Here is a 13,258-nt window from a genome sequence, read left to right on the forward strand (position 1 = left end):
CCCAGAATTATAAACTTATCCTCTTTTGATACATTGATGATAAGGGTCTCCAGGTCTTCATAAAGTTTTTCTTTGACATTTTTGAGAGTTCATCATGGTGGGAGCATGGGCACTGCTGATGGTGGCTTGGCATTTTCCTTCAGGTTTTAATCTCATTGTCATGAGCCTTCATTCACTTCTTTTGGTAGGCATTCAAGCTTGCTGACTAGATTAGTTTACTTTTTCTTTTTCTTTTTCTTTTTTTTAGGTTTTTGCAAGGCAATGGGGTTAAGTGGCTTGCCCAAGGCCACACAGCTAGGTCATTATTAAGTGTCTGAGGCCAGATTTGAACTCAGGTACTCCTAACTCCAAGGCACTCCCCTGGGATTCTTTCTTACAGAGTACTTTTAGTATCATGACTTTTGTTCTGAGATTTCCCTGACATCCTTCTCCTGACCCCGACCTGTCATCCTTACCCCTATTCCCTAGAACCATGAGGCCATGACAACATGGGTTCCTGACCATGTCACTCCCAAATCAATAAATTCAAGTCATTCCCTATTGCCTTTGGGATAAAATATTATCCATTAGATATTCCAGTAGTTCAAATTTTCCCAATATCCAACCAATATTTGTACATCCATCCTTGGTTTTTCTGTTCAAAGACCTTATGTGCATGGAGGTTTGAGGGGCCAATCTGGCAGAGACATTCTGACCCTAAGCTTTTAAAGACTTTTGCAATTAGACTGATTACATATAACTCCCTTTCTTGGGCCCGTTGGTACAAACTGGCCTTCACTCCATCTCTTGTCTTCAGACCTTTGCACTGGTCATCCAGCATGCCTAGAATTCATTCTTTCCCCATCTCTTTCCTCCCTACCCATCATCTATGTCACAAAACTCTTCCTGGTCCTCCCTGCTGCTGTCTTTGACTGAAGCTTTGTATGCATTGCATGTACATATATGTGCATATATAGGTTCAAATGAACCTAATAGATGGGCACATCATCTTCTCCATCAGAATGTATATTCCTTGAGATCAGGGGCTATTTTCCTTTTGCCTTTGCATGTCCTGCACCTAACACAGTGGAAGCTCATAGAAAGCATTTTATGAAGTGTTTATTGACTGACAGACTGACTCACAGTAGGTACTTAATAAAACTTTGTTAATGGGTAGATGGCTTGATCCCTAACCCTTTCCTGACAGTAGGGGCAGTGGGATAAGTCCCCTGCAACTGGCAAAGGGGGAGAACCGAGAGAAGGTTCATAATTAAGAGGGGCAAGGACAGACCCAAAGGGACAAGACCAAGGGCAAGTCCAGAGGGACAAGAGCAAGGACAAGCCCAGAGGGACTAAACTAAGGGCAAACCCAGAGCGACTAGGCCAAGAGCAAGCCCAGAGGGACAAGAGCAAGGGCAAGCCTAGAAGGAATAAGTCCAAGGGCACATTCAGAGGGATGAGAATGTGGACAAACCAAAAGGAAAGACCACAGCCAAGCCCAGAAGGATAAGAACAAGGACAGAGGGACTAGACTAAGGACAGGCCCAGAGGGACAAGACCGAGGGCAAACCAGGGGGGAAATACCAAGGGCAAGCCCAGAAGGATAAGACCAAGAGCAAGCCCAGGGGTATAAGACCAAGGGCAAGAGTGTGCATCTGCATGGGCCTGTGAAAGAGGGGGAGGGAGAGATGAGCATAGATCAAGCTCAGGTGGGAGGCTGCAAAAGTCTTGGAACTCTCTCAAGTTCAAATATTGGCTTTTTCTCCACTTGCCTTGATGTTCCTCCAGTCCCAAATTGCCCCTAAGGGAATAGATAATAATAGCTAATAATTCTCACAGGTTGTGCCTCCACCTGCCAAAGTTGTTTCAGTTGTAGACTAGACAGGTTCCAACCAAGAGAGAGTTGATTCCCTAGATCACAAGACGGAACTTGGGTTCTCATCGTGCCTTGACTCCAGCGGGGCAGGGGAGAGCCAGACCAAGACTGAGGTTCAGGAGGCTCCTGGCACAGCCCTATCAGTTTCTTTACCTTTGTAGCTCTTGACAATGTTCTCAAGGAAAAGGAAGGCTATGAGAACACAAGACAGTCCCTGGGGCTCACATTTTTTTATACAGATGCTCTGGACAGAGTATTAATAAATCAGGAAAACATAATCAAGAAGAATCTATTAAGCACTTACTCTGTACCATGAACTGGGAATACAAATGCAAAAGACAGCTTTTTCCCTCATAGAGCTTCCAATAAAGTTAGAGGAGATTGAGATGTATAAGTGTATCTATGTGTATGCAACACAACACACATATATGTGTGTGCATATACATATATGTGGAGAGAGAAAGAGACAGAGACAGAGAGAGACAGACAGAGACTAGTGAGACAGAGAGATAGAGACAGAGAGACAAAGACAGAGAAAGAGACAGAGAGAGACAGTCAGAGAGACCGAGAGACAAAGACAGAGAAAGAGAGACAGAGACAAGAGAGACAGACAGAGACAGATAGACAAAGACAGAGAAAGAGAGACAGAGACAAGAGAGACAGACAGAGAGACAGACAGAGAGTCAGAGAGACAGAGAGGAGAGAAGAGACAGAGAGACAGAGACAGAGACAGAGGAGAGAAGAACAGACAGAGACAGAGAGACAGAGACGAGAGACAGAGAAAAAGAAGGGGGGGGAGAAGAGGAAGAATAAGCCAGGAGGAGAGGTCCTGGCAAAGTGCTATGAGAAATTAAGGGAAGGAGGGGTGATGGACAGGAATCAGAGAATGCTACATGTTAAATGTGATTGTGAGCCCTGAAGGATGACTTCAATAAATGGACTCAAGATTGTGGGGAGTTGGAAAATGGATTATTCATTTTAGTCACAGAAGGTGACTAGAGCAAAGGGATGGAAAGTTGGAACAAAAACAAGAGATGGGAGAGTGGGGAGTTGGCGGGAACACCGAATAAATAGGACCATGAATCGAGAGATGGATGTGACCTCAGAACCTCAGAGACCATCTAGTCCAGTCCCCTCATTTCACAGATGTGGAAACTGATGTTCAAGGTTTCAAAGTAATTTACTCAAGGTCCTATAGGCAGAAAGTATCAGAGGCAAGGTTTGAACCCAAGTCCTGCAATTCTAGAGACATTCCCCTTTAGTAGTTGGTAAGTACAGAAAGGTTGCAGCCAGATTGCATAGGGCCTTGAACGCCAGAGTCAAGTGTGTTCAGTGTGACAGGAGTGACATGATGAGAGCACCAAAGGTGGATGACAAGGCTGCATATGTTTCAAGAGTGTCTTGGACTGAGGACCTTTGACCTAAGACCAGAGTATACCCTCCCCCCCACCCCCAAATCATGCTCCTTCCTGAAAATCTTACAGAAAAACATACAGAACTAAAATACTTATGGAAATTTAACTTCTTATTCAACTGATCTAGGGAATTTCCAATAAAGGAGATTAATAAATGTTTATTCCCTTCCATTATTCCAGTTAGCCTAGAGAGTTAGCTGATGGTGCTGAAAAATAAAATGTCTTGCCCAGGGTCTCACTGCTGCCCATAGGTGTCTGAGGTAGGACTTGAACCCAGATCTTCCTGACTTCCAAGGCCAGCTCTAAGCTTTATATCAGCCTCTACTTGGAGGAAATACTCTGGAGGAATTGTAGTTCACACCAATATGCAAATCGCCCCGCATTCAAAATAAGAAATTAGCTCAGTCAGCAACTTCTCTACATGAAGAATTTCTAATGGTAACTTATGCAGCAGATGTAAGCTCCTGGAGGGCAGGGACTGTTTTGCTTTTATCTTTGAATCCCTAGTACAGTGTCTGGTAGAGAACACTTTACAAATGCTTGATTGATTGAATTATTTTCCCTAGTTCAGAGATCACCTCCCATTCATTGTGTATGAATCTTGTATGCATCTCTGCATACATGCATGTATGTAATTATATTTATCGGTACAAAAGGTGTCCCAAAAGTCTTAGTGCAGCCGAAAGCCTTTCTATCTCAATTTTAATCAATCAGTTAAAGCTGCACTAAGACTTTCAGGACACCCAATAAATTGGTCTCCTACTAGAATGTGAGCTCTTTGAAAATGTTGCTTTGTCTTTGAGTCCCGGTCGGTGGAGGAACAAACTCAAACCCGAAAAAGTTTTAGAAAGAAGTTGGTTAATTTTTATTTTTATTTTTGCAAGTCAGTGGAGTTAAGTGACTTGCCCGAGGCTAGGTAATTATTAAGTGTCTGAGGCTGGATTTGAACTCAGGTCCCCCTCACTCTAAGGTTGGTGCTCTATCCACTGTGCCATCTAACTGCCCCTTGAAGTTGTTTAATTTGTTTGGCAGAAGGAAGAGTTGCTAAAGGGTTTGACTAGTTCTCTCCCCCCACCCCGAAGTCTTACATGAAATAGAGATCAAACAAGGGTACAAGAACACAATCGGCTGAATGACAGACATTTGGGCAGTTTCCCAAAAGGGAGTAAGGATACAACTGCTGCACAGCTTCCAGATAAGGCCCAGGCGTTGAGATATTTACATATATCTCAACAGATAGGTCTAAGCATTCAATAAAATTTGGACAAAGCCAAAACACAAGCTTTTGGGAGAAGACTCAACACAAACCTTCCAACAAAGGTGATCCTAATCAAAGGTTTCTGCAATATAAAGTCATAAAAGGCTATTCAATGAAAGGTTATAATAATATAAAATGAGAAAAGGTTATAACAATGAAGTTATTCTGCATCCCTGATACTCAGTGTCTGTTATGTTGTAAGAGTTTAATAAATGCCTGTTGATTCATGGTGAGAAGCTCTTATCATATAAAGGTGAGCATTCTGGATTGGTACTCAAGAGAACTGGGTACAGACTTTGGTTCTCTCCAGCTTTTGTGGTCCAGTCATTTCAGTCACATCTGACTCTCTCTGACCCCATTTAGGGTTTTCTCAGCAAAGACACTAGAGTGCTTTGCTGTTTCTTTTCCAACTCAATTTATAGATGAATAAGCTGAGGCAAATAGGGCAAAGTGACTTGCCCAGGGTCTCACTGCTAGTAAGTGACTGAGGCTAGATTTGAACTTAGGTCTTCCTGACTCCAGGTCCAGCTAAAGAGCTGCCCTCCTCACTGCCCTCATCCATGTCTTTAAGAACATAGACAAGTCATGTAACCACTCTCTGTTTCTTGCTCTGTAAAACAGAACCAATCATACTTCTGCTAAAAGTGCTTTATACCTATTATTTATATAGCAAGTATTTTCACAGGCAGAGAAGCCTCATTAAGAAGGGAAATGGACTGAACAAGTTCATGAAAGGGAGGAAATAAATATCCATGTGTAATGTGAGCAGAGGGTACTTTTGCTCTGAGGTTGGAACACACTTCCTTCCTCTCTTGTAAGAGGGTGTAGAATTTTATCATCTCTTTTGGCTTCGGCTGATAATCAGATTGTTTTGCTTAGGGAGGGTAATATGAGGGGAGGTTATTGGGAAATAAACAGTGTTAAAGAAATACTGAATACCTCAACAGAATATTAAAAAAATAAGTAATTTGAGATACTGTTCTGAAAGATTTAGTAATTTGTGTTGTTTAGTTGTTTTTCGATTGTGTCCAACTCTTAGTGACCCCCTATGAGGTTTTCTTGATAAAGACACTGGAGTGGTTGGCTATTTCCTCCTTCAGCTTATTTTACAGATGAGGAAACTGAGAGTGAAGTGACTCACTCAAGGTCACACAGCTAGTGAGTGTCTGAGGCTGCAATTGAACTCAAGACATGGAGTCTTCCTGATCCCGGGCCTGGGGCTCTGTCCCACACACCACCCAACTGTCGAATTAGCACTCAGTGTCCAGCTCACAACATGTCCAGGTCACCATGTGGGGCTGTCTACTCTGATTAGATCCATCAGTCAGGTAAGCAAGAAAAAGCCCTGCCATGGGCCAGACATTGTCCGCAGCTGAGGGAGCACAATCCAGAAATTAAACAACCCTAGCTTCTACACCCTAGTCAAGGGAGAAGACCTGTACATATGAAAACATATGAAAATGGAGGTACCACATAGATCCAAGATGATTTTGTGGGGGAAGGCAGCCGGAGATGGGTGAGCCTGAAGGAAAGTTGGAACAGAGGAAAGGAAGGGCTGCGGTTCAGTCATGGCAGATGAGTGGGATGGCAGCACTCATGGAAAGGCGTATGAAGAAACATGGAGCCAAAGGTGCTACAATCTGGTCAAACTGGCCTTCTTGCCATTCCTCATGTAGCAATCCATTTCCCATCTCTGTGCCTTTGCATGGGTTGTGCCTCCTGCCTGTAATCCATTCCCTCTTCTTTCAGAACTTGACTGATGCTTTCACCTTGGACGTGAAGCCTTCCCCCAGTCCCTCAGCTGGTGAAGGCCAACATCTTCCCTGTGGTGGAGCACCCTAAACTTTAATGAGGAAGAGAAGGGGCCCTCAACCCAGCCTCTCGGATGCATTCTGGCTGATCACATGTAGACCAACACCCCTGGATCTTCTTACATGAGATTTGGGAAAGTCAAGTGTTTGGGATGATTGCCACCTAGGATGACAGAGCAAAAGCACCCCTGGATTTAGAGACAGAAGAGCCGGTTCTGGCCACCCGTGTTTGTGTGAGTAAGTCATTGCCCTTTCCTGGATTCCAGAGTCCTGGTCTATAAAACAAGCTAACCCTGAGGTTTCTTTGAGCTCAGGATCCTATGGTTCCACACTCCTTGATTAGAGACTGACTCTGGGGAACGAGGAGCTGAGGGAGAGGTGAGATGAGGGGCAAGACTGGTCGGAGGCTGGTTAAGGGAAAGAGACAAAGGGCAGCAAAGGCCCCTTGGATATCTGCTTCTGTCTTTGTTGTAGTGAATTGGGGAATGGTCAGCCTTGGACCATTCCGGAGCTGATAGCCAGCTGAATGGAAGAAGGAACTGAGCAGGATCCTGGGCCCCATGGGAGCTGTCTTCCCTGGGTAGACGGTCCTGACAACTCTCTCCCTTTCTAGGGAGCATCCCTGAATCATGTCTTGCAGGGGTGTAGAGCCAGGTGGCTCTGGGATGAGTTAGAGTGTTACTCCTCAACTCAAGGGTTCCTCAGCCCTTCTGGTCCCTTTTTTGGACAGAATTTCCTTTCAAAGGAGAAACTGGAAGAAAACTTGATGGGAAGGAAAGGAGTCAAACCATCCCTAGCTCATCAGTCTCCTTTTCCAGGAAGATGAGAGTCTAAGTTACTTTCTTTGTTCTAGGAAGTTTTAAAATGTTATCAGTGATTCTCTCTCTCTTTTTTTATTCTACTTTCCAAACAAGAAACATTTTGGCTCTTTTTTTTAATTTTATTTTTTTATTCTCATTTTGTACAAATTTTTTTTTACATTAATAAAATATTCTTGTTTAAGAGTAAATGAAATACCCCCTTCCCCCCATGAATATAGACTTGCTTGAGCGATAAAGTAAAGGGGAGAGAGAAAAAAAATTAAAATAAAAAAACAGTAATAATTGTAGGTATGGCCAGGTGGCACAATGGATGAAGCTCCAGCCCTGGAGCCACAAGCACCCGAGCCCACATCCAGCCCCGCAGACCCAACAATCACCCAGCCGTATGACATGCAAGCCACCTGATCCCCACTGCCCTGCAAAAACCAAAAAGAAGAAGGAAAAGAAAAGACCCAAAATAAAATAAAATAGTAATAATAGTAGGGGTGGCTGGGTGGCGGACAGAGCATTGGCCCTTGAGCCAGGAGCACCCGGGTCCAAATCTGGCCTCAGACACCCAAAGACCACCCTGCTATGTGGCCCCAGGCAGGCCACCCAGCATTTGCCCTGCACCCTCTCCTAAATAATAATAATAAAAAATGTGCTTCAGTCTTTATTCCAACACCAACAACTCTGTCATGGGTGGATCTCATTCTTTATGATAAGTCCATCACAAAAGTTATTTCCATATTTTTCCAACGTTGCCATTGCTGATCGCAACGCCCTCCTTTCTTATTTCTCCACTACCATGTACTCTATTTTCTCTCTCCTTTCACTATGACTCTGCTGTAGGGTAGCTGAGTGGTGCAGCAGACAGATCCCTGGTCCTGGAGCCAAGAGGCCCTGAGCCCCTATACCACCCCTTAGGCCCAGAATCCACCTGGCCCCATGGTCCTGGACAGGCCTTCCAATCCCAGCCCCTTGCAAAAAGTAAAAAGAAAATGTGTTATATCTGACCACTCTCCCCCCATGGTCCATTCTCTCCTCCTTTATTCACATCCCCACCCCTTCCCCCTGCTCCCCGCTCCTTCTTACTCCAGATGTCTATACCCCATTGAGTATATATGCTGTTTCCTCTCCTAGCCATCTCTGATGAGAGCAAAGGTTCCCTCATTCCCCTTTGCCTCCCCCCTTCCATATCATTGCAATAGCTTGTTGTAATAAAGAAAAATCTTATTATATGAAATATCTTGGCCTATTCCCCCTCTCCTTTTTCTTTCTCCCATTACATTTCCCTTTTTTTTCCTATTGACTCCATTTTTACACCATATTTTATCTTCGAATTCAGCTTTCTCCTGTGCTTCAACTATAAAAGCTCCCTCTACCTGCTCTATAAGCTGAGAAGGTTCATATGAGTATTATCAGTGTCATTTTTCCATGCAGGAATACATGCAGTTCATCATCATTAAGTCCCTCATATTTTCCCCCTCTCCTCCAATCTCCATGCTTCACCTGAGTCCTGTATCTGAAGATCAAACTTTCTGTTCAGCTCTGGCCATTCTAAAAGGAACATTTGAAATTCCCCTGGTTCATTGAAAGTCCATCTTTTTCCCTGGAAGAGGACATTCAGCCTTGCTGGGTAATTCATTCTTGGCTGCATTCTAAGCTCTTTTGCCTTCTGATATATTATATTCCAAGCCCTGTGAGCTTCCAATGTAGTTGCTGTCAAGTCCTCTGTGATCCTGACTGCAGCTCCACGATATTTGAACTGTGTCCTTCTGGCTGCTTGTAATATTTTCTCTTTCACTTGGGAGTTCTGGAACTTGGCTATAATATTGCTAGGGGTTGGTTTTTTGGGATCTCTTTCTCTGGGGGATCAGTGGATTCTCTCCATTTCTATTTTGCCCTCTGCTTCTAGAATATCAGGGCAATTTTCCTGTAGTAATTCTTTGAAAATAATGTCAAGGCTCTTTTCCTGATCATGACTTTCAGGTATTCCAATAATTTTTAAATTATCTTTCCTAAGTCTGTTTTCCATATCAGTTGTTTTTTTCAATGAGATATTTCACATTTTCTTCTAATTTTTCATTTTTTTGGTTTTGAAGTATTGATTCCTGATTTCTGGTAAATTCATCGATCTCCCTGAATTCTATTCTTTGTCTGAAGGATTTGTTCTCCTCAGAGAGTTTTCTTATCTCTTTTTCCATCTGGCCAACTTTGCTTTTTAAAGCATTCTTCTCCTCAATAACTTTTTGAACTGTTTTATCCATTTGACCTAAGCTGGTTTTTAGCATGCTATTTTCTTCAGCCTTTTTTTGGATTTCCTTGACTAAGCTACTGACTTCATTTTCATGTTTTTCCTGCATCTCTCTCCTTTCTTTTCCCAGTTTTTCTTCTAACTTCCTCATTTGATTTTCAAAGTCTTTTTTGAGCTCTGTCATAGCCTGATCCCAGTTTCTGGGAGTCTTTAGATGCAGGAGCTTGTATTTCCTCATCTTCAGACTGAGTATATCCATCCTTCTTGGGATCATAGATAATATATTTCTCAGTGGTGTTCCTCTTTTTTCTCTGCTTGCTCATTTTCCCAGCCTAAGCCTGTTTTGGGGGTGCTTCCTGAGCTTTTGGGGCACTCCCACAAGGGTCTCAGTGTGTGAGGCTCTGTCCTCCCTCCTATTTTGGCTCTTCTTAAAAAAACCTTTTTCTCTCTAACGCTATCTTCCTCTGTATGTTCTGTCTCTGTCCATTTCTTTCTTTCTTAGTGTGTGTGTCTCTGTTTCTCTGTCTGTCTGTCTGTGTCTCTGTCTCTCTTTCTCACTCTCTGTCTGTCTATCAGTTTCTCTTCTCTCAACCTCCCAGACTTTCTGTTATCTTTCTTTCCTACATTTGGGCAAGGAAGGAAAAAGAAAGCAAACAAAACTCTTAAGAAAGAGATGTTGAGACTAGGTAAGCTTCCTTAAGGAAGGGGGGAGGGGAGAAGGAAATGAAGACTCACTTGTCTACTCCCCCTCCTCTCAGCACCCCCACAATCTCAACAAAAATAGGATCTGTCCAAACCTGTCCCATGGGCTCAGCTTGGGTGCTGAGGACCCCAGCTTGCAGGGCATTTCTCCCCATGATTTCTGTCTTCTCTGTGCCCAAGATGTCCCCCCCCTCTCCTTGTTACCCCATAAGTGCTTGTGAGACACACACACACACACACACACACACACACACACACACACACACACACACACCCTTAGGTCAGGAATGGGTTAGCTTGTCAGTTAAAAGTCTGCCCACATTAGTCTATGGTCAGGGCAACTCCCTGGGGAAATGAGGAAGTAAGAAATGCTGATTAGGATCTCTCTCTCTCTCTCCCCATTCTCTGTCTCTGATTCTTTCTCACTCTCCCTCCTTCCCTCTTTCCTTATTTCTCTCCTTTCTTTTCCTCTCTTCCCCCTCCCTTTCTCTCCCCCTCTGTCTTGCCTTCTCTCTTCCCTCCCTCCTTACCTCCTCTCTCCTCCCTCTCTCCCTCCCTCTTTCTCTCTCTTCCCCCTCTTCCTCTCCCTCTCTCCCTTCTTTCTCTCCCTCCCTCCCTCCTCTTTCCTCTCCTCTCTCTCTCTCTCCCCCTCTCGCCCTTCTCTTCCTTTCCCTCCCTCCCTCCCTCTCTCCCTCCTGTCATTTGCTGCAGGACTCCAGGCTCTACAAGTCTTGACAACTACTACAGATTGTAAAACTTAAAATCAGGGGTAAAATAAAATGTCAGAAATATGTTAGACATGATGTTTATTCTCTAGGATTTGCCAAGAAACCTATAGATGGAGACCAAGATGATCACCCCAAACACACATAAACATAAAAAGATCAAGGGGACCATTAAAACACACACACACACACACACACACACACACACACACACACACACACATACACATAAAAAAGATCAAGGGATCATTAAAACTTCCAGTGGATTGTGAATCAGGTTACACATTTGCTCAAAAATATCATCCTTATATTACATAGGGAAGATGGATGTCTAATTTTTTTTAATTTAAAAAAATTTTTTAGAAAATAACCAGAAACCTATGTGGTTCTCACAAAGATAACAAGCCAGGTTTCCCAAATTCTAATCATCTGTCTTCCTGTGATTACTAAACAATTAACAATAGGTGAAATAGAAATTCCAAACTCATAAACCTTGGTTTTGGATTGAGAATTTAGATATTAGCCAGTAACATAAGCTGTAAAAATTATTAACCTTGACCGTAGCCATCCCAGAGTGATGTCCAATACACTTCTTGTCCAAGTTTGCCCCCAAAGAAGAGATATGAGAATGTACCTCTCTCTCTCTCTATTTTTTTGTAGACAGTGGAAGACTATGTGTGTGAAAGATAGCACATACTGACCACTCTTGGTTGACATGTTGATTAGTTTTTGGTTTTGTTTTGTCTTTTTTATTCTTTGTTCTAAGGGATGAGCAGCTGGGAGGAGAAGGAGGGATATAATGAGAAATGAAGGTGGATTTAACAAAAATATCAATAAAAATTTAAATTTAAAATTTTTTAGGTTTTTTGCAAGGCAAATAGGGTTAAGTGACTTGCCCAAGATCACACAGCTAGTTAATTATTAAGTGCCTGAGTCTGGATTTGAACTCAGGTCCTCTGACTCCAGGACCAGTGCTCTGTCCACTGCACCACCTAGCTACCCCAAATTCAAAAATTAATTCAGAATTTTGCTAGGAATTGCAATCAAGCTCATCAACCATACAAAATAATTTATAGTTGAAGAATTTTCCTTCTTTTTGAAAGTAATGGCAATTGGCCTTCTGTCCTATCCATGACTTCCCTCAAGAGAGAACCAGAAACAACTCAACAATCCCTCTCTCCCTCACAAGTTCATTGCTCACTGAGCTCCAGTCATAATGGATGACTGGCCATTACTCAAGACTGCCATTTGTAAAAGTTATCCCCCACCCCCACTTAATGAATGCTCATTGATTGACTGATTCCTTCATCATCTCCACTTGAGACCATAGGACCATAACTCAAGAACTGGAAAGTGCCATGTCATCCAGACCCTTTATTTTAGAATTGAGAAACTGAGGCCAAGGAAAGTTCAAAGATTTCCAAGGGTAGAGAGCTACAAAGGATGTCACAAGCTGTGTCATCTAAAGAAGATGAAGCTGAATCCTAGGGAAGCTAAATGACTCATCTAAAGTTGTGTAGATTGTGATCTCTCAAGTTCCTGAGGGTCCTTCCTCTATGAGCTCTTCTCCAGTCCACCAGTGAATTCTTTATCGGTCTACAAATCACATGTCCACAGTAGACTGTGAAATCCTTGATTTTTCTGCCCAGAATCTAGTGTACTGCCATCTCTTCACTAGACAGAATTAATTTTAAAAAATGAATTTTTAATCTAGACTACTTTTTCCACAACCATGATCTTTCCTTCTCACCTTGTCTTGGTGCCTGCAGAGGGTCCAGGGGCAGGGTCTTCAGTCATTGGATGGACAGTGGGGAAAGGGAAGTAGAGAGAGGAAGGGAGAACCTCTACCACACCCCCAATGCCAGATGTACCCATGTTGGCAATATCCCTAACTTTGGTTTCACTTCCTCACTGTCTCTCCCCAAGTCTTTTTCTGTTGCTCAACCCGGATCCCTCCACCAAGCTCCTAGGAGACTGTGTTTTCTTCTGAAGTGGCCATAAAGATTACTATGGTCCTCTGTGTGGGCAAAGAACTGCTCTCCACACCTGTATTCCTTTTTATCTTTTTTTTATATTAATTATGTGCAAAAAGGAATGTTAGGGAAAATGAGGCAGGGAGCCCTTTGATCTCCCATTGTTTCTCCACTCTTGTAAGTGAAGTAGGCAAGAACTGAGGAAGGTGCAGCCCACCCTCCACAACTGTGCTCAGAGTACTCTTTGATTACTGGGCAAAGATAAAGTCCACTTCCTTTTGTAGCTGTGGTGCTTGGCTGCAAACCAGACCTACAGATGGAGACTCCCAAGACAGTGATGTGCCAGAGAGAGAAAGAAAGTAGAACCCAGGGCTTGCCCTTGGCTGTCTCTGGCAGTCACCTAGACTCTGCAGGAATAGGGGGACAGGTTGAGTCTCCCCTAAATTATTTCCCAAGTGGAAA

At 43.2% G+C, this 13,258-nt stretch overlaps 1 protein-coding gene across 7 annotated transcripts in view; it reads left to right on the forward strand.

Moving 5' to 3' along the window:
- Positions 1-13,258, forward strand: part of KLHL6 (kelch like family member 6) — a 94,929-nt gene that overhangs the window by 42,927 nt on the left and 38,744 nt on the right. The window contains exon 2 of one of the 7 annotated variants that reach the window (XM_074189503.1): positions 6,278-6,572. The exons of the other annotated variants lie outside the window; for them this stretch is intronic. The gene's annotated coding sequence lies outside the window, so the exon portion shown is untranslated. The remainder of the gene's footprint in view (positions 1-6,277; positions 6,573-13,258) is intronic. 7 annotated transcript variants of the gene reach the window in all.

The sequence above is a fragment of the Macrotis lagotis genome, chromosome 5 (genome assembly GCF_037893015.1).
Source record: "Macrotis lagotis isolate mMagLag1 chromosome 5, bilby.v1.9.chrom.fasta, whole genome shotgun sequence".
In the NCBI taxonomy this organism is placed as follows: domain Eukaryota; kingdom Metazoa; phylum Chordata; class Mammalia; order Peramelemorphia; family Peramelidae; genus Macrotis; species Macrotis lagotis.